At 46.2% G+C, this 21,837-nt stretch overlaps 1 long non-coding RNA gene across 1 annotated transcript; it reads right to left on the bottom strand.

Moving 5' to 3' along the window:
- Positions 1 to 9,076: 9,076 nt before the first annotated feature.
- On the bottom strand, positions 9,077 to 19,452 carry LOC112545559 (uncharacterized). Its single transcript, XR_012901899.1, has 9 exons — positions 18,156 to 19,452; positions 16,444 to 18,005; positions 12,521 to 16,318; positions 11,939 to 12,422; positions 11,623 to 11,840; positions 10,727 to 11,196; positions 10,497 to 10,634; positions 10,216 to 10,363; positions 9,077 to 10,081 (listed from the first exon to the last, which is right to left on the bottom strand). It is a non-coding gene; the product is annotated as an uncharacterized LOC112545559 (long non-coding RNA).
- Positions 19,453 to 21,837: the final 2,385 nt, after the last annotated feature.

The following is a 21,837-nucleotide window of genomic DNA, read 5'->3' as shown; positions in this document are numbered from 1 at the left end:
GGCAGTGAGGGCCCAGCCAGCAGCAGAGACAAACAGTTGTGCAGTGCTCCCACACCTACCAAAGGTAAACTAGGTAAACTAGAGGGGTATAAGACTCAGATAATCCTTGAGACTCATCTTGTTTGACCATAGATAAACTCAGCAAATGCACAGAAGCCCGGTCAGAATGAAGTTAGCAGAAGAAAAACAGATTACTGATTAAAGGAAGGTAAGGGATGTAGGTGTCACTTATCTAACCAAGCAGCAGCAAGTGCGATCTAGCTTGCAAATTATTTGGGACAGGGACTGTCTTTCAATATATGTTTGCAAGGACCTGAAACAATGGAACCTCCATGTATGGGAACCTTATGCTCTATTATATCATACAAATTATTAATAATAATGAGAAAGGAATGGTAAACATAGCATGCTGAAATTCAATGTACAGCTGAAAATCAATTATAGGACTTTGGAAAGATTTGTACTTGGCTGGTAATAATTACATTTGAAGGGATGTTTACAGGGAAATAGCTACAGGATACAACAGTTCTAAACCATGACAACTTTTGAAGGCTTGAAATAGCACCGGAAGGAATGACAGCTAGAGTAGATTTTTCAAAGGAGCTAGGTATCAACAAAGCTGTGCTCAAAGAAGCTGTCAATGCCAAATTAGATATCTTCCACCAGATAGCAAGGGCTGGGTGGAAAGCAACTGAACTGAGCTAACAAGGAAAAGATAGAATTGGCTAATAGCACCACCATATGGTGCAAAATAACCATGCACCAAAGATCAGGCATGCTGAAAGTGCAAAGTGATAGCAAGAACTTAATTAAAATGCAGTAGGCTCTTAGCACATTTTATTAGGGAATGACTGCTTCTGGAGGATCTTAAGAAGGCATATTTTCCCCACAAAGCAATTTTGTGTAGTAACACCTTTACACATACACTTGTGTTATTGTTCTAATTAAGGAGTGCTTCACAGATATGAAGTTATTTTTATGGTATGTGTAGTAAATAATTTAGTGTCTAAGTGGATGTTTATTGTCTTCAGTATATGAAGGGCTATGTAACTGATTCTTTAATTATATACTAAGGGCCATAAATATCCAGTCAGAGAGCAACTGCTTTATAATAAAACATCTTATACAGGAAATGGAGTATATTAATGGAAATGCTACCTGAATATAAAAGGAAAAGGAGGCTGCGCTAATACAGCAATACAGACACATCCCAAGTGCTACAGCAGGTCTGTTTATATTAAAATATTGGACAAAACATATTGATCATATTGCTTTATCATAGTGGGGTTTTGTTTGTTTGTTTTGCAGAGATCCCAAACAGATGGATGGAAAACTTACTTCCGAGGGCTATAAATGAGAATATGCCAGTGAAAGATGCTACACTAGTGATGGACAACCAAGACTAGCGGTGATGTTCAAAAGGTTCAACGGGATAGCCGAATTAGTCTCTACAGGATAAACTTAAAAAACAACAAAATAGTCTGGTAGCACTTTAAAGACTAACAAAACACATAGATGAAACAAAAAACAGGACTATGTAGCACTTTAAAGACTAACAAGATGGTTTAATAGGTGATCACCTATTAAACCATCTTGTTAGTCTTTAAAGTGCTACATAGTCCTGTTTTTTGTTTCAGCTACACCAGACTAACACGGCTACATTTCTATCACTATAAAACATGTAGATGGTATCATGAGCTTTCATGGGCACAATCCACTTCTTCATCAGATGAAAAGTGAGTTGTACCCACAAACACTCATGGTACCATCTACATCTTTTGTTAGTCTCTAAGGTGTTGTAGGATTATTTGCTGTTTAAGTTTTTTCAAGACTAGTGAGTGAGTTGCATGCGGGGCTCTCCCTTGTCTCCATCGGCCACAGCCGTGGGCAATCTGCAGATCATGACCCACTGGGTTTCCACTTGCAGCCCGAACTCCCCCCTCCTCAACACCTCTCTCGCACACTGGAGTGCTACAATTCCTACTCCTCCCCTCCCCTCCAGCACTTTTGGAGTACCATGAATAGGCTGATTCACCCTCTGTCCCCACTTCTCCCCCTCCCTTCCAGAGCTTGAATGCCATGAATCAGCTGCTTGCAGCTGTTTCAACAAAACTCTTTAAAAACCCCATCTGTTTGTCTCCCCACCGCGAATGCATATATGTACCACTTCCCACTACTGGTCACAAAGAGTTAGAACATCTCACCTATGGCAATCAGGATATCCTCATGAACTGGTATTATGCTCTATTACTGCAGCACCAGCACTTTAAACAGGTTCTCCCCACAAAATGAAAAAACAGTAAAAAGTATTTAATGCTACAGAAAGGATAGAGCTGTGAAGGTACAGGAAAGGCTGCACCTTCTGATGGCAAGATATGCATCTATAAATTAGAACACACATCTTTTAATGCAGCCATGCAATACTGTCATGAACATGTACAAAAAGACAGTAATACCTTGAGAGGAGCTACAGATGCTCAGCACCTGAGAAAAGTCATCCCATAAGTCTAGTCCACAGCCTTTGCTAGGATTTATAATAATAATGAAAATCCTAAACATAATACTTAAACATGACAGTGGGCAGAGGGTAGAGGAGAAGATATTTTCCTCCTGGGTATAAGGTGGCCATATTTACCAATGCTGAATTTGGGATGCCTGGTAAAATTATTTGTGTTCAAGGGCAATCAGTCAAAACTATGCAGTACAAATGTTCAAATTAAAATCAAGTTGACTGAGCCCGTTAAAAAGAAATACAGTTTGGACCTCACTGGTACAGCACCCTCAGGACCCGAGCAGTTCTGGATGAGGGAATTTGATGGACCAGGGAAGGTTCCCTGTCACCAGCTTGCTTAGCCTGCCACCCTCTCCCCACGGTCAGCTCCTTTGGCCCCACAGCTGGCTGGGTGATACGGCTGCCCCAGCCCCGCTGCCTTAACTGCTGCTCCAGCCCCATTGCCAACATGGCAGCACATGGCACCAACCTCACTGCTGGCTGGCATGCGGCCCCAGTTGGGCACCTGACCTGCCGCAGCACCAGTTGGGTTGTCGTGGCTCCAGCTCTGCTGTTGTAGCTTCACCTTCACGGTCCCAGATAGGCTCCCCCGCTAGCCTGCCATGGCCTGGCCTTCCTGCCAGCCAGACTGCTGTCCCCACTGCCGCACGCAGACCCGCTCGACCTGCCGTGGCACAACCCCGCTGCTGGGCCAGCAAGCATGGGCTGCCCCATCTCCGTTACCACAGCCCCACTGTAATTGCCACGTTGCTGAGGCCCTGGCTCCGCTACCACCAGGCTCATCTTTCGCTGGGCTCTCATCTAATGGCCCTCCCACCCCGGGGCTCTCTCATTCAACAACACTGCTGGACAAGAGAGTCTCAGTTTAGGGAGATGTAACCTGTACTACATAAATGGAGTCTTTTTATTTACCTTCCTATCTTTAAGGTTTGCACAGGGAGAGATGTCACACACACACTCCCATACACCTCTCTCACACAGGGATAGGGCTGACTGACCAACCTGACCCAACTCTCTCTCCCCAGTGCTCTCCACCCTCCATGCCTAACTGGGCCCCCAGGACAGACCCACCTCCTCTGGTACCTGGCACCACATCTTCTCAAGGCAATGTGGAGGGGATATGCAGGGCTAGGACCCCTGATCCAGATTTTGGTCAGGGTTCATACCCTGAGTGTGGAAGGGGAAGGGATGGGAGCTTCTCACAGCAAAGTGGGGATGGGGTAGGGATGACTCGGCCCATGTTTTTCCAGAGGTCATCGCTTCCCTCCCACCCACCCACCACTGGAAGCAGCTTGTCCCTTTCTGCGTGCACAGTGTTGAAAGGCAGCTAACACCTCCAAGCTGCTGCTAGCCACTTCCCTCCTCCAGGTGTCAGCCCTGCTCAGCTCATGGGAAATGAGCAAACCCCCAGCCCAATGCCATAAGGCTGTGACACAACGCAGTGCTGTCTAGACCTTGTGGGTGACTTTCCCCCTGCGAGAACAGAAAAGAGACGTTTCTCCAGCAGACAGTGTGGCCAAGTTGACTTTGGACCTGCATTTCCCCATGTCCTCTTTCCTTCAGCTGTTTATGTCCATGCGCCACCACCTGCCTGCTTGCCAAAAAAATTACATCTGATTTCGAAGCCTGCTGGTGCAAAAGTGTCACCAAGCGGCCCTGGGAGCTAAGCCCTTGAGAACGATGGCTTGGATGGGGGATTGTGTGTGTGGGATTTGCAGGGTTCTAAAGAAGGGTACAAAAAAAGATACTTGAGGAGAGATTTAATAGCCACAACAGGGCATTGCTGTGGGCACAGACAAGTTTCCTGTAATGCTTAGCTAAAAAAAATCCCTGAAAGAGATCAGCTGATCATATAGAAAGTTACTGAGCCCAAGATCTTTTGTTCCAGGATCTCTGTCCTCCTGCCCCAAATATGACTGCTGCTCAAGTTGTCCTTGTCCTATTTGAAGAGCCCTTAGCTCTTTCACAGACTGGTGGCAAGTGCACTCTGGCTGACAGGAGCTCACAAAGGAGGGAGGTGATCAGCAAGTTCCCAAAAGGATCTGTACTGGGTGGAGCCATTTCTATGGTGTAGTGGGGCCCAGAACAACCCCCCCCCCCCCGCCCCACAGCATCTCTGCTCTGCCCCAGCACACCCCCATGCCACTGATAATCTAGAAAAGGCAGTGGACAGGGAAGTGACAGTTTGCAGATGATACAAAGACACTCAAGAATGTTAAGTCCAAAGCAGATTGTGAAGAGCTACAAAGGGATCTCACCAACCTGGGTGACTGAGCAACAAAATGGCAGATGAAATTCAACACTGAGAAGCGCAAAGTAATGCTCATTGGAAAAGATAATCCCGGCTATGCATATACAATGACAGCTGTTACCATGGTAGAAAGAGATCTTGGAGTCCCCATAGGTAAATCTCTGAAAGCTGCTACCCCTTGTCCAGCAGCAATCACAAAAGCTACCAGTATGTTAGGGATTATTAGGAAAGGGATAGAAAATAAGACAGAAAATTCCATCATACCACTGTATAAATCCACGGTACGCCTGCATCTAGAATACTTTTTCCTGTTTTGAGTGACCCATCTCAAAAGGCAGGCAGTGGAAATGGAAAAGATTCAGAGAAAGGCAGGTACTTGTAGTAGGGGTCTAAAGAGGCTCTCAACAATTATGTAAACAAATAGTTCTTATCAATGAAGTGGAAGAAAATGTGAAATCACAACTGATAATGTGTGGGTAACACAACATGAGCAGAGAGGTAAATAAGGCTCAGGCCAGGGCAGTGACAGAGATCTGGATCCTTTGGGCAGCTGAACCCACATGAACAAAACAGGTTTTCACAGAGCCAAATGCAAGGTCCCACCCTAGCTGCAAAGCATGCAGGCCACATCCCTAGAATGGGGAATTGTACCCAGGCAAGCAGTGACTCTGAGAAGGATTTGGGGCTCATTCTGAACAAGCCTCTCAATAGGAGCTCCCAAGGCAATGCTGTGGTGAATATGGCTAAAGCCATCATTAGACACTTGAGCAGAGGAGAGTGTAGGGCTAGGAGGTGACACAGTGAGGAATGAACTACTAAAGCAAGTGACAAATTCTCCATTTCTTCATGACTTCTAATGAAGACTAGATGCCCTTCTGGTGTGTTCTTGGATCAAAAACTTAGCTACTATGATAGACAGGAGGGCTGGGACGTGCAGAGGTCAGATTTAATGCTCTCATGGTTCCTTCTGGCCTTAAAGTCTACTAATTAATGAAAAACTGAGTGGGGCACAGGGATCAGCCCTCTGGGGTTTTATTGTGCAGTGGGCTTCATCCCCAGACTCAGCTGTCAATAAGTGAGATGATTCAGGGGAAGCCACTCAAACATCTGAAGAGACTGGCCAGGGTCAGGACACCACTCTTGCAGGGGAGGGTTGGATGTGGCAGTGAAATCACAAAGGCCTATTACAAGATCTCAGCCTATTGGGGAACAGTGGTGGGGAGATGGTGACCTCAGAGATCCTGATATCAACCAGGCAAGGCAGAGGCAACCTCAGAGACTCCCATGGCTTTGCAGCAGCAAGGTTCCTTCTTAAGGTTTCTCCTGGAGGTCTGGGAGAGAATTGGGATTAATGCATGTGAGCACAAGAGGAACCTTGTCAGAGTTTTCTCCTTCCCTACTACCAATTTTGTAGTCCCTGTTTAGAAAGTAAGAGCCTCAGAGAGGTTTGGAAATTGTTTAGTCTGATTCACTTAGTACCGCTGAATTCTAGAAATAGGAATCACTAGATTAAGGTGATTTAATTTCCTACCAAGGACTTTCTCCCATAGAATCACTGGGAAAATTGGTGGTTTGTCCTTTTAGGTTTCCCTTTTTCTCCTGCCTTCCTTCTCCTGCTTCTTTTCCCCCTTTTTCATTCCTCCCTGCCTTCACCAAAGAGGTGTATAGGTGTCAGGGTTTGCCATCATTGTGGGAGGCACTTACAAAGATAGGACCTACAACAGTACTCTTACTGGACTTCTGCTCAGACCCCTCCAGCTCCCAGAGTCTCAATGTTGATTGGCCACAAGGGCTATGGACAGGGAAGTGTCAGGTCCTTTTGTTCTCTTTTAAGACCAAACAAATAAGTCACAAGCAATCATGCATTTGATTGATCTTGCTGCTTCTCTGCAATTATTGTCTTTGCACATTTCCTGATTCTCTCATGTTCCAGTTCTTCTCAAATACTTGCTGAATAATGCCAATGAACAATTGTTGGTCTGTAGCTCATGTGAGAGCACTTTATTCTGATCAGTCTGTGTGTCCAAAGAGGCTGGCTAGGGGCAGGACATCAGGCTTACAGGGGAGGGGTGGGTGTGGCAGTGACATCACAAAAGCCTGTTCCAGGACCTCAGCCTACTGGGGAAAAGTGGTGAGGAGGTGGTGACCTCACAGAGAGACTCTGACATCAACCAAGCAGGACAGAGGTAGAAAACAGGCGCAACCTCAGAGGCTTTGTGGGAGGCCATCCCAAATTGTTGGGGCTGGAATTGGTCTGAGACTGATCCCCTCTGGTGGAGACCTGGCCCATTCTTTGGGACATCTTCTGAGACCTCTCAGCCTCCCACTTCTCAGAGTCTCATTGCTGATTGGCAGGGGGGCTACTGACAGGGAGGAGAAGCTTTCCCAATTGTGACCAATGGCTGTCCCTCAATCTGCAGGCTCTGTACAAAGCCTTGTCTGACCTCAGGTCTGCCATGCTGGGGAACCTGCTGGCAGAGTCCCCAGAAACAGACAGGTTCTCATACATCTTGGAGGTGAGCCTGGCCAGAAATGGCAGGGGCTAATTTTACCTTAGTGCTGGGGAGAACTGGAAAGTGGAGACTGGAAATCATTTTTCCAGTCTGTACTCCTAGCCTGCACCCCTTGTGGGCCATCTTTGGTCAGAGCAGTCAAGGCAGCTCTATACTGGGCCTTTCCTCTTTCAGGGACAGGAGAAAAGGGAAAGGAGATGGAACTTCAAGCCAGCGGGGCCTGTTTGGCAGTGAGATCCTTAAATCCCTTGTTCCTTGCCCAATATCCCCCACTCCTGCCATGAGATCCAGGAGATGATGCTCAAAGAAGTGTCATAGATTCTTTCCTAGAGAATCAGATATGCTCTTCTACCATTACTGAGGGTTTTTTTGGGGGGGTTGGGTGAGGGGGAGGGGGAATTTCCTCACAAGTCACTCCCTTTGCCTGACCAAGGGATTTTGAGCCAGTGAAGGGCAAAGGGTCTGTGTCCATCCTGATGAGCTGTTCATCAATAAGGAGTTCAGAAAAGATGGGACCAGCTCAGACTGTCCCACTCTGGATAGTTAGGCTATGTCTATACTGTACCCTTCTTCAGCAAAATCTTATGCAAATGAAGCACGGAATAGACTATCGCTGTGCTTCATTTGCATAATTAATTGGGGCCGTTTTTGCGCAAGAGGCTTTTGCGCAAAAAGGAGCTACGTAGACAGCTCCTTTTTGTGGAAAAACCCCTTCTTGCGCAAGAGCTGTTCTTCCTGAAAAGAATGAGGAAGAACAGCTCTTGCGCAAGAGGAGGTTTCTGAGCAAAAAGGAACCATCTACACAGCTTCTTTTTGTGCAAAAGCCTCTTGCGCAAAAACAGCCCCTAATTAATTATGCAAATGAAGCACAGCAATATTCTATTCTGCGCTTCATTTGCATAAGATTTTGCGGAAGAAGGGTGCAGTATAGAAGTAGTCTTAAAGACAAATTGTGATAATCCCCTTCTCAAACACCATGATCAATGTATCACATTTTGCACCCTGAGCACAATGTCTCAGGCCCAGGGATGGGGGTGGGCTTGTTTGCACAGCATGGCCACCAGTCTATTGATCCTAGTCTGCCTCCTTCCCACACAGTGTGTCAATTTCTGCATCAGATCCAGAGTGTCCCAGATCCAGAGTGCCCCTCTGTGCCACTGCTGATTGCAGCACTTGTTTTCCCAACTGAGCAACTTGAGTGACAGCTGCTGACAGGACACCCAGCTCAGAAGTCAAAGCCACCGCTAGCAGCAGTGCAGAAGGAAGGGTGGCACTGCTAGTAGTGGTGGGGATGCCTTCTGAGCTCGGTGACCACAGAGCAATGAACTCTGGTGAGATGTCCAGTTTGGATGGCAGTACCGCTGCTAGCCCCAGCACAGAAGGAAGGGTTGTGTGGCATTTATTGTCATCATTCCTTCTGTGCTGCTGCTGGTGGCATCCCTACCTTTCAAGCTGGGTGGCTAGAGAAAGAGGGAGCCCAGCTTTAAAATCAGTGCCGCCACTGGCAGCAGTGAAGAAGGAAATACTTATCAATACTTATTAGCCAGGATGGGTAGAAATGGCATCCCTAACGTCTGTTTGGCAAACGCTGGAAATGGGTGACATGAGAGACAGCACTTGATTCTGTATTCTGTTCACTCCTTCTGGGGCATCTGGCATTGGCCACTGTTGGAGGACAGGATATGGGGCTAGATGGACCTTTGGTCTGACCAAGTATGGCCATTCTTACATGTAGAAAGCTATAGTATTTTCACCCTTTCTTCTGAGCTGCTGCTGAGAGTGAAAATGTTTTCCAGGCACAGCTGCCCACCTCTAAAGCCACCCAGAGCTGAAGGCAAGGAAAGTCATGGACATTTTTTCCACAGCTGTAAAGTATGTGAAAAACTGAGATTGGATACTTCAGTCTGTTTTAAGGGCCACATTTGTAAAAGATCTTCAAAAATTGGAGATGGGGCAACAAAGAGCCTAATACTTTGAAGGCTTTATTGCCCCCTGAATAGGAAGAGAGAGGAAAAAAGGAAGAAGAGAACAAAAAGCAAGAAAAACCATCATACACAGTGGGGCCCACCTGAAAGAGAAACTCTGCTGTTGACTCCTGCCCTGCTCACTGTCCACTCTGGATGCTTTTTATAAGGCTGCTGACTCCAGCAGGAAGCCCACTCAAAGCCATGCCTCCAATGCAATCAGCGCCTGAAGGCCCGCTTAGAACAAAGCCCTCCCGATTCAAACTTTTAAATCTGCCACACTTTTCAAACAGCTGAGTTGTTCAAACTGCCGAGTTGTTCAAACTGCCAAACACACAGTCAAATAAATGATCAGATAGACAATTGGATACTCATCCTGCCAGCTTATAACACCGCCCCCAAAAAACAACACTTACCTGAGCTTATCTCAGACATTTCCCAGGCAAACTCCCCGTTTACCTTCTGTGCTGTTCCCTATGCTAGCCTTTTATAAGACTACTGGCTCCAGCAGAAGGCAGTCTTAAAGCCTTGCCTCCAATCCAGTTACCCACAAAGGCCTACCGGGAACAAAGCACTCCCAATTCCCACTTTAAAATCTGGCACACTTTTTAAACAAATGTTCCCAACCAGACAGACACTTGGATACTCACCTACCACCTCAAAACAAAGCTCCCAAAAAACCACACTTACCTGAGCTCCTCTCAGACATTTCTCAGTCAAACTCTCTTATTGGCTGCTCAGTCCATTTGCTCTGGATGCCTTTTTTATAATGCTGATGGCTCCTTCAATGATATCTGGCTCAATGCCTTGCCTCCAATCCTATCAGGTCCTGATGGCCAACCTGGAACAAAGAGCCTCCCAGTACACATTTTTCAAACTCACAAACACACATTCATACAAATGACCCCAACAAGACAGACACTTGGATACTCACCCCATCACCTCATAACACAACCCTCCAAAAGACCCACTTACCTGTGCTCCTCCCGCTTGTTTCACAGGCAAACTCCCCTGTTCACTGCTCAGTCTGTTTGCTCTAGATGCCATTTTTATAAGGCTGCGGGCTCCTAGGACACCTGTCTCAAAGCCTTGTCTCCAATCCAACCAAGTCCTGAAGTCTGACCTGCAACAAAGAAATCTCAATACATACTTTCCAAAATGCCAAACACACAATCAAACAAAGGCTCCTAACTAGACAGACTGTTGGATACTCACCCCACGAACTCACAACACAGCCCTCCAAAAGTCACACTTACCTGTCCTCCTCCCAGATGTTTCCCTTGCCAATTTCTCTGTTGGCTGCTGTCCCTGATCCCTTCTAACTCCGTTCGTTCTGGCTGCTTCCTCCTAGACAAAAACCCAACCTCCAAACCAACCAGGTCCTGATGGCTGACCTGGAAAAAAGAGGTCCCAATACACTTTTTTCAATTTGTGAAACACAAGGTCAAACAAATGATTGCAGACATACAGACACTTGGACACTTACCCCACCAGCTCACAACACAGCCGACCAAAAGCCACATTTATCAGTTCTCCTTTTGGACATTTTGCAGGCAGACTGCTCTGTTGGCTACTCAGTCTGTTTGCTCTGGGTGCTTTTTATAAGGCTGCTAGCTCCTACATGGACACGCGGATCAAAGACTTGACTCCAATCCAATGAGATGCAAAAGGCCAGCCTGGAACATAGAACTCGCAATACACACTTTTCAAACTGCCGCACTTTTCTAACAAATGATCGCAGAAAGAAAGACACTTGGATACTTACCCCCACCAGATCAAAGAACAGCTCCTGAAAATCCACATTTACCTTAGCTCCTCTTGGACATTGCCCAGGCAATCAACCCTATTGGCTGCTGACATGTTCTCTGTGGATGCCTTTTTTATAAGGCTGCTAATTCCAAATAGGAGGTCCATCTCAAAGCCTTCCTCCAAACCAATTAGCCCTTTTAGGCCCACCTAGAACAAAGCACTCCTGTTTCACACTTTTCAATCTGCTGCACTTATCAAATAAATAATCACTGACAGAGAGATACTTGGATACTTATCCCACCAGATCACATAACAGCTCCCCAAATCCCCACATTTATATTAACTCTTCTTGGATAGTCCCCAGGCAAACTCCCCTGTTGGCTGCTTCTCTGTTCACTGTTCCCTCCATTCGCTTTGGCTGCTTATATTCTAAGGATACAGGCTCCATGGAGGACAACAAGCTCAAATTCTTCCCTCCTATTCAGTCAGCCACTGCAGACCAACTTGAAACAAACACCTCCCAATTCAAACATTTCTAGCTGCCAAGCATACGGTAAATAAAATGATCACACAGACACTTGGAAACTCACCCAACCAGCTCACAACACAGCCCCCCCCAAAAGCTACACTTACCTGAGCTCTTCCTGGACATTTCCCAGGTCAGGTCTCCGGTTGGTTGCTGCCCTGTTCACTGCTCAGTCCATTTGCTCTAGATGCCTTTTTTATAAGGCTTCTGGGTCCAAGAAGGACACCTGGCATAAAGACTTGCCTCCAATCCACTCATGTTGCGAAAGCTAACCAGGAACAAAGAACTCCCAATATATACTTTTCAAACTGCTGCACATTTCAAACTGCAAAACAAACAGTAAAACAAATGATCAAAGATAGACAGACACTTGGACACTAACGCCACCATCTCACAACACAGCCTGAAAAAAGCCACACTTACCTGAGCTCCTCCCAGACATTTTCCAGGCAAACTGTCGTTTTCTCTGCTCAGTCTGTTTGCTCTAGATGCCTTTTTTATAAGGCTACTGGCTCCTAGAAGGACACGCAGCACAAATACTTGCTTCAAATCTAATCAGGTTCTGAAGGCCGGAGTGCAAAAAAGATATCCCAATACACACTTTTCACACTGCTGCACATTTCAAATTGTGAAACACATGGTCAAACAAATGATCAAAGACAGACAGACAACACTTGGATACTAATCCCACTGGATCACAAAACAATCCCCCAAAAGTCACACTTACCTGTTCTCCTCTCAGAAGTTTCCCAGGACAATTCCTCTGTTCGCAGCTGTCCTGTTTGCTGCTCACTCTGTTTGCTCTAGCTGCTAGATGGACACCTGGGGCTCAGAGACTTGCCTCCAAATCCACTCATGTACGGAAGGCCAACCTCAAACAAAGAACTCCCAATACACACTTTTCAAACTGCAAAACACAAGGTCAAACAAATGATCACAGACAGATAGATACTTGGATGCTAACCCCACCACCTCACAACACAACCCCCCAAAAGACTCACTTACCTGTGCTTCTCATGGTCGTTTCACAAGCAAACTCCCCTGTTTGCTGCTTCCCTGTTCGCTACTCAGTCCGTTTATGCTAGATGCCTTTTATATAAAGCTGCTGGCATACCTGTCTCAAAGCCTTGCCTCCAATCAGCCCCTCAAGGCCCACCTGGAACAAAGAACTTCCAATATACACTTTTCAAACTGCTGAACTTTTCAAGCAAATTATCACAGACAGACAGACACTTGAATACTTACCCACCAGATCACAACATAGCCCACTAAAACCCAGATTTATCTGAGCTCTTCTTAGATGTTTCCCAGGCAAACTCTCGTCTTGGCTGCTGCCTTTGTTGCTCACTCTGTTCGCTCTGGTTGCTAACTACTAGATGGACACCCGACCCAGAGACTTGCCTCCAATCCACGCAGGTCCTGAAGACTAACCTGGAAAGAAGGAACTCCCAATACACACTTTTCAAACGAATGATCACAAAAAGATACTTGGATACTTATCCCACCAGATCACAAAACAGCCCCTCTCCCCAAAAGCCACACTTACACCTGGGGTCCTCCTGGACATTTTCCAGGTCAATATTTCTGTTGGCTGCTGCCCTGTTTGCTGCTCGCTCCGTTCACTTTAGCTGCCAGCTCCTAGACAGACACCAGGCTCAAAGAGTTGCCTCCAATTCACTTACATCCTGAAAGCCAACCTGCAAAAAGAACTACCAATACACACTTTTCAAATTCACAAACAGATGTTCATACAAATAACCTCAACCAGACAGAAACTTAGATACTCACCCCACCACCTCACAACACAACCCCCCAAAAGACCCACTTATCTGTGATCCTCCAGGATGTTTCCCAAGCAAACTCTTCTGTTCGCTGCTCAGTCTGTTTGCTTTAGATGCCTTTTTCATAAGGCTGCTGGCTCCTAGAAGGCCACCTATCTCAAAGCCTTGCCTCCACTCCAATCAGGTCCTGAAGCCTGACCTGCAACAAAGAACTCCTAATACTCACTTTTCAAAATGCCAAACACACAGTCAAACAAATTATCCCAAGTAGACAGACGGTTGGATATTTACCCCATAAACTCACAACATAGCTCTGTAAAAGCCACACTTACTTCTGCTCCTCCCAGATATTTTCCAGGCCCATTCCTCTAGTGGCTGCTGCCTTGTTTGCTGCTCACTTTGTTCGCTCTGGCAGCTAGCTTCTAGAAGGACACCTGGGTGAGAGACTTGCCTCCAATCCACTCATGTCCTGAAGGCCTACCTGGAACATAGAACTCCCAATACACACTTTTCAAACTGCCATACTTTTAAAACAAATGATCAAAGAGTTGGATGCTTACTTGATCAGATCACAGAACAGCTCCACAAATCCCACATTTACCTGAGCTCCTCTCAGATGTTTCCCAGGCAAATGACCCTGTTAGCTGCTGACATGTTTGCTCTGAATACCGTTTTTATAAGGCTGCTGGTTCCAAGCAGGAGGTCCTTCTCAAAGCCTTCCTCCAAACCAATTAGCCCTTTTAGGCCCATCTAGAACAAAGCACTCCCATTTCACTCTTTTCCATCTGCCAAACACACAGTCACACAAATGAGAGCAGACAGACATGTAGATATTTACCCCACCAGATCATAATGGAACCCACCAAACCCCACACTTATCTCTGCTCCTCCCAGACGTTTCCCAGGTCAATTCCTCCGTAGGCTGCTTCCCTGTTGGCTGTTCACTCCATTTGGTCTGGATGCCTTTTTTATAAGGCCGCTGGCTCCTTCAATGATACTTAGCTTAAAGACTTGCCTCCAATCCAATCAGGTCTTGAAGCCTGACCTACAACAAAGAACTTCCAATATACACTTATCAAACTGCAGAACACAAGGTCACACAAATGATCAGACAGACAGACACTTGGACCTTCGCCCCACCAGATCACAACACAGCCCTCCAAAACCCACATTTACCTGATCTCCAGTTGGGCGTTTCCCAGGAAAACTGCTATATTGGCTCCTGCCCTGTTGGCTATACACTCCCTTTGCTCTGGATGCCACTTTTATAAGGCTGCTGACTCCTTGGAAGATACTCATCTAAAAGCCTTGCTTCCAATTTCATCAGGTCCTGAAGGTTGACCTGGAACAAAGAACTCCCAGTACACAATTTTCAAAGATGTGTTCATATAAATGACCCCAACCAGGCAGACACTTGGATGGTCACCCCACCACCTCAGAACACAACCCCCCCAAAAGAAACTCTTACCTATGATCCTCCAGCTTGTTTCACAGGCAAACTCCCCTGTTCATTGCTCAGTCCATTTTTCTAGATGCCTTTTTATAAGGATTCTGGCTCCTAGAATAAGACATGGATCAAAGCCTTTCTTCCAATCCAATCATGTCCTGTAGGTCGGGCTTCAACAAAGAACTCCCAATACATGCTTTTGAAATTGCCACACTTTTCAAGCAAATAATCAGAGACAGATAGACACTTGGATACTTACCCGATCATATCACAAAACAGTCCCCCATAATTGACACTCCTGGATGTTTCCCAGAAAACTCCTCTTTTGGCTGCTGCCCTGTTGGCGGTTCACTACCTTTGCTCTGGATGCCATTTTTATAAGACCGTTGACTCCGTGAAAGATACTGATCCCAAAGCCTTGCCTCCAATCCAATCAGGTCCTGAAGCCTGACCTACAACAAAGAACTCCCAATACACACATTTCAAACTGCGAAACACACGATCAAACAAATGATCCAAACTAGACAGACCATTGGATACTCACCTCACAAACTCACAACACAGTCCCCCAAAGCCACACTTACCTGTATTCCTCCCAGACTATTCCCTGGCCAGTTTCTCTGTTGGCTACTGCCCTAATCCCTGCAAACTCCATTCGATCTGGTTGCTACCTCATAGACGGACACCCGGCTCAAAGTCTTGCCTCCAATCCAACCAGGTCTTGATGACTGCCCTGGAACAAAGAGCTCCCAATATATACTTTTAAATTTGCTGCACATTTCAAATAGCAAAACACAAATGATCAGACAGACAGACAGTTGGATACTTACCCCCACCAAATCATAAAAGAGACCTCCAAAATCCATACCTACCTGTTCCCCTCCTGGACATTTCCCAGGCCAATTCCTCTATTGGAAGCTGACCTATTATCTGCTCACTCTGTTCCTTTTGACTGCTATTTCCTACAAGGACACCCAGATCAAAAACTTGGCCCAAATACAATTAGGTCCTAAATGCCATCCTGGAAGAAAGAACTCCCAATACACATTTTAAAAACTTTTCAAACTGCAAAACAAGGTCAAACAAATAATCACAGACAGACAGCTATTTGGATACTCACCCCACCACAACCCTCCCCCTCAAAAAGACCCACTTACCTGTGCTTCTCCCAGACGTTACCCAGGCAAACTGCCCTGTTGGCTGCTGAGTCCGTCTGCTCTGGATACCACTTTTATAAGGCTGCTGGCACCTAGAAGGACACCCGAATCAGAGACTTCCCTCCAATCTATTCAGGACTTGAATGCCAACCTGGAACATAGATCTCCCAATGTACATTTTTCAAACTGCTGCACTTTTCAAGCAAATCATCACTGACAGGCAGACACTTGGATACTTACCCACCAGATCACAAAAAAGCCTCCCAAAAGCTACACTTACCTGTGGTCCTCCTGGACGTTTCCCAGGTCAATATCTCTGTTGGCTGCTCCTCACTCGATTTGTTCTGGCTGCTAGCTCCTAGACGGACACCCGGGCTCAAAGTCTTGCCTCCAATCCAATCAGGTCCTGAAGGCCAATCTGAAACAAAGGACTCCCAATACACACTTATCAAACTGACAAACAGATGTTCATACAAATGACCACAACCTGACAAACTTGGATACACACCCGATCACAACACAACCCCCAAAAGACCCACTTACTTGTGCTCCTTCCAGATGTTTCACAGGCAAACTTCCCAGTTCGCTGCTCAGTCTGTTTGCTCTAGTTGCCATTTTTATAAGGCTGCTGGCTCCTAGAAGGGCAAACATCTCAAAACCTTGCCTCCAATCCAATCAGGTCCTGAAGCCTGACCTGCAACAAAGAACTCCCAATACACACTTTTTTTTCAAACTGCCAAACACACAGACAAATGATCCCAACTAGACAGACCGTTGGATACTCACCCCATGAACTTACAACACAGCCCCCCAAAAGGCACGCACATGTCTGCTCCTCCAGGATGTTTTCCAGGCCTATTGCTCTGTTGGCTGCTACCCTGTTCACTACTCACTCTGTTCGCTCTGGCAGCTAGCTTCTAAAAGGACACCTGGGTGAGAGACTTGCCTCCAATTCACTCATGTCCTGAAGGCCAACCTGGAAAAAAGCACTCCCAATACACACTTTTCAATCTGCGAAACACATGGTCAAACAAAAGACAGCAGATATACAGACACTTGGAAACTTACCCCCCCCCCTCAGATCACAGCAGAGCCCCCCAAAACCCACACTTACCTGAGCACCTCTCAGACGTTTTCCAGGCAAACTCTCTTGTTGGCTGCTGCCCTCTTGGAGGCTCACCCTGTTTGCTTTGGATGCCTTTTTTTATAAGGATGAGGGCTCCAAGGAGGAAGTCCATCTCAAAGCCTTGCCTTGAATCCAGTTAGCCCTCTGAAGGCCCACCTAGAATAAAGCACTCTGAATTCACACTTTTCCAACTGCCCAACACAGTGTAACAAATGATCCCAAAGGCTAGACCCTTGGATATTCACCCCACAAGCTCAGAACACAGCCCCCGAAAATCCACGCTTACCTGTGCTCCTCCCAGACGTTTCTCAGGCGAATTCCTCTGTTCACTACTGCCCTGTTGGCTGCTCACTTTGTTCACTCACACTGCTAGCTCCGAGAAGAACACCCAGCTCAGAGACTTGTCCCCAATCCAATCAGTTCCTAAAGGCTGATCTGGAACATAGAACTCCCAATACACACTTTTCAGACTACTGCATATTTCAAACAAATGATCACAGACAGAGAGACACTTGGATTACTTACCCCCGTCAGATCACAAAACAGCCCCCCAAAAGCCACATGTATCTGTGCTCCTTCCAGATGTTTTTCAATCCAATTCCTCTGTTGGATGCTGCCCTGTTTGTTGCTCACTCTGTTTGCTCAGGCTGCTATAGCTCCTAGAAGAACACCTGGCTCAAAGACTTTCCCCCAAATCCAATCAGTTCCTAAAGGCCAACCTGGAACATAGAACTCCCAATACACACTTTTCAAACTGCTATACTTTTAAAACAAATGATCGCAGACAGACAGACACTTGGATACTTGCCCCACCAGATCACAGAACAGCTCCCCAAACCCATATTTACCTGAGCTCCTCTTGGACGTTTCCCAGGATGATGTGTTCTCTGTGGATGCCTTTTTTATAAGGCTGTTGGCTCCTAGAAGGACACCTTGTTCAAAGACTTGCCTCATATCCAATCATGTCTTGAAGGCCAACCTTGAACAATACATTCCCAATATGCACTTTTCAAACTGCTGCACATTTCAAACCGCAAAACACATGGTCAAACAAATGATCACAGACAGACAGACACTTGGATGCTTATCCCACCAGATCACAAAAAAGCACCCCAAAGCCCACGTTTACCTGAGCTCCTCTTGGATGACTTCCAGGGCAACTGCCCTGTTGGCTCCTGCCCTGTGGGTTGCTCAGTCAGTTTGCTCTGGATGCCATTTTTATAAAGGCCACCGGACCCTTCAATGACAGCTGGCTCAAAGACTTGCCTCCAATCTAATCAAGTCTTGAAGACCAACCTGCAACGAAGAAATCTCAATACACACTTTTTAAAATGCCAAACACACAGTCAACTCACAACACGGTCCCCCAAAAGCCACACTTACCCATGCTCCTCCCGGACATTTTTCAGTCCGATTCCTCTGTTGGCTGCTGCCTTGTTCGCTGTTCACTCCATTCGCTCAGGGGATGCTACCTACTAGAACAAACACCTGGCTCAAAGGCTTGCCCCCAATACAATTAGATCCTAAAGACCAACCTGGAACATAGAACTCCCAATACATACTTTTCAAACTGCCACGTTTTTCAAACAATTGCAGACTGATAGTCACTTGGATACTTACCCACCAGGTCACAACAGAGCTCCCTAAACCTCACACTTACCTGAACTCCTCATCAACGTTTTCCAGGCAACTCTCCTGTTGGCTACTCACTCCGTTCCCTTTGATGCCCTTTTTATAAGGATGCTGGCTCCTAGAAGGACACCAGGGTCAAAGACTTGCCTTCAATCGAATTAGTCTTTGAAGGCCCACCTAGAAAACAGAACTCCCAATACACACTTTTCAAACTGCCACACTTTTCAAACAAATTAAGAAAGACAGACAGACAATTGGATAATTACCCCCACCAGATTATAAAACATCTCCCCAAAACCCATATTTACCTGAGCTCTTCCTGAACGTTTCCCAGGCAAACACCCCTCTCTGGATGCCTTTTTTACAAGACTGGTTCCAAGCAGCAGGTCCAGCTCAAAGCCTTCCTCCAAATCAATTCTCTCTTTTAGGCCCATCTAGAACAAAGCACTCCCATTTCACACTTTTCTGCCGCACTTCCCAAATAAATAATCACTGACAGAGAGACACTTGGATACTTACCCCACCAGATCACAGAACAGCTTCCCCAAATACCCACGCTTACATGAACTCTTCTTGGACATTCTGCAGGCAGACTCCCCTGTTGGCTGCTTCTCTGTTTGCTGCTCACTCCATTCGCTTTGGCTGCCTTTATTCTAAGGATGCAGGCTCTAAGGAGGACACCAAACTCAAATCCTTTCCTCCAATTCAGTCAGCCACTGCAGACCAATCTGGAACAAAGACCTCCCAATTGAAACATTTCTAGCTGCCAAACACACGGTCAAAAAAATAATCATGCAGACACTTGGAAACTTCCCAACCAGCTCACGTTTCCCAGGCAAACAACCCTCTCTGGATGCCTTTTTTACAAGACTGGTTCCAAGCAGCAGGTCCAGCTCAAAGCCTTCCTCCAAATCAATTCTCTCTTTTAGGCCCATCTAGAACAAAGCACTCCCATTTCACACTTTTCTGCCGCACTTCCCAAATAATCACATAATCAAATAATCTTCCCCGTCAGATCACAAAACAGCCCCCCAATATACACTTTTCAAACAGTCCACCAAAGCCCACATTTACCTGAGCTCCTCTCGTACTCAGGCTAAGACCACAATTGGCTGCCACCCTGTGCATTGCTCAGTCCATTTGATCTGGATGCCTTTTTATAAGGCTTCTGGGTTCTAGAAGGACACCTGGCTCAAATACTTGCTTCCAATCTAATCAGCTCCTGTAAACCCATCTGGAACACAGAATTCCCAATTCAAACATTTCTAAATGCTGAATACATGGTGAAACAAATGATCAGACAGATATTTGGATACTTAACCCACAAGAACACAAAACAGCCCTCCAAAACCCGCACTTACCTGAGCTTCTCTCCGAGGTTTCCCAGGAAAACTCTTCTGTTGGCTGCTGCCCTGTTTGTTATGGTTGCCTTTTTCATAAGGCTATTGGATTCAAGCAGAAGGCCCAGCTAAATGCCTTCCTCCTATCCAATTAGCCCTTGTAGGCCCACCTGAAACAAAGCATTCACATTTCATATATTTCAATCTGCCACACTTTTCCAACAAATGATGAGACATACACTTGCCCCCGAAAGTCACAATACAGTCCCCCAAAACCCACACTTACCTGTGCTCCTCCTGGACATTTTGCAGGCCAATTCCTCTGTTCGCTGCTCACTATGTTCGTTCTAGCTACTAGGTCCTAGAATATCCCCCAGCTGAGAGATTTGCTTCTAATCCAATCAGGTCCTGAAGTCCGTCCTGGAGCAAAGAATTCCCAGTACACACTTTTCAAACTGCTACACTTGTCAAACTGCAAAACACATGGTCAAATAAATGACTGCAAAGACTTGGACACTTACCCCACCAGATCACAACACAGATGCCCAAAAGCCACACTTACCTGTGCTCCTCTCAAATGTTTCCCTGGCAAACTCCCCTATTGGATGCTGCCCTGTTCTCTGCTCACTTAGTTCACTCTAGCTGCTGGCTCCAAGAAAGACACCCAGTACAATGTCTTGCCTCTAATCCAATCCGCTCCTATAGCCCACCTGGAACAAAGAACTTCCAATTCACACATTTCTAACTGCCCAACGCTCGGTCAAATAAATGATCAGATGGATACTTGGATACTCATCCCATTAGTTCACAACACAGGCCCAGAAAAGCCACACTTACCTGAGCTCTTTTCAGATGTACCCCAAGTGAACTTCCCTATTGGCTGCTTCCCTGTTTGCTGTTCTCTTCATTTGCTTTGGGTGCCATTTTTATAAGGATACTGGCTCCTAGAAAGACACCCAGCTCAAAGACTTGCCTCAAATCCAATTACATCCTAAATGCCAACCTGGAAGAAAGAACTCCCAATACACACTTTTCATACTGCTGCACTTTTCAAGCAAATGATCACAGAAACAGACACTTGCATACTTACCCCTACCAGATTACAAAGCAGCCCCCACCCCCACTCTCTACATTTACCTGAGCACCCCTCTGATGTTACCCAGGCAAACTCCCCTTTTAGCTGCTGCCTATTTCCCCTGCTTGCCTTTTATAAGGATGCTTGCTCCAGCAAGACCGCCTCTCAAAGCCTTTCTTCCAATCCAATCAGCCCCTGAAGAGTCACCTGGAACACAGCACTGCTAATTCACGCTTGTCCAACTACTGAACTTGTCCAACTGCCAAACACACAGTCAAACTAACTATGAGACAGACAGACACTTGGACACACACCCCATCAGCTCACAACAAAGCCCCCCAAAAGCCAAACTTACCTGATCTCCTTTTGAATGTTTCCCAGGGAAACTCCGTTGGTTACTGCTGCCCTGTTCACGAGCATGGGTGGAACCAAGTCTGGGAACAACCTGCAGGTGGTGGAATACCTGCTCTGTTAGAGAGAAAACAGAGCCTCTGCAGGTTTTTTTGAAAGCGAGTCTGCAGCAATCTCAGAACCAGGAACAGGTAGAGAATAATCCCCCAAATGTGAAATTTTAAACCCAGTGAGACCATGATGCCAAAAGTGCTGGCCAAGTGGCAAGAATTATTCAAGGTTATAAACAGGGTAAGGGTAGTTAATAATGAAATCTGCCATCCAGGGGAGAGAAACGAGACTGAGGCTATATTATGTGGAGCTACTGTAGACTTGAAAAAAGCAAAAGGGCCTCCTCTTCATGTCTTTTTCAC

Source organism: Pelodiscus sinensis, chromosome 2, assembly GCF_049634645.1.
Source record: "Pelodiscus sinensis isolate JC-2024 chromosome 2, ASM4963464v1, whole genome shotgun sequence".
In the NCBI taxonomy this organism is placed as follows: domain Eukaryota; kingdom Metazoa; phylum Chordata; order Testudines; family Trionychidae; genus Pelodiscus; species Pelodiscus sinensis.
This window is presented reverse-complemented; position numbering and strand designations above follow the sequence as displayed.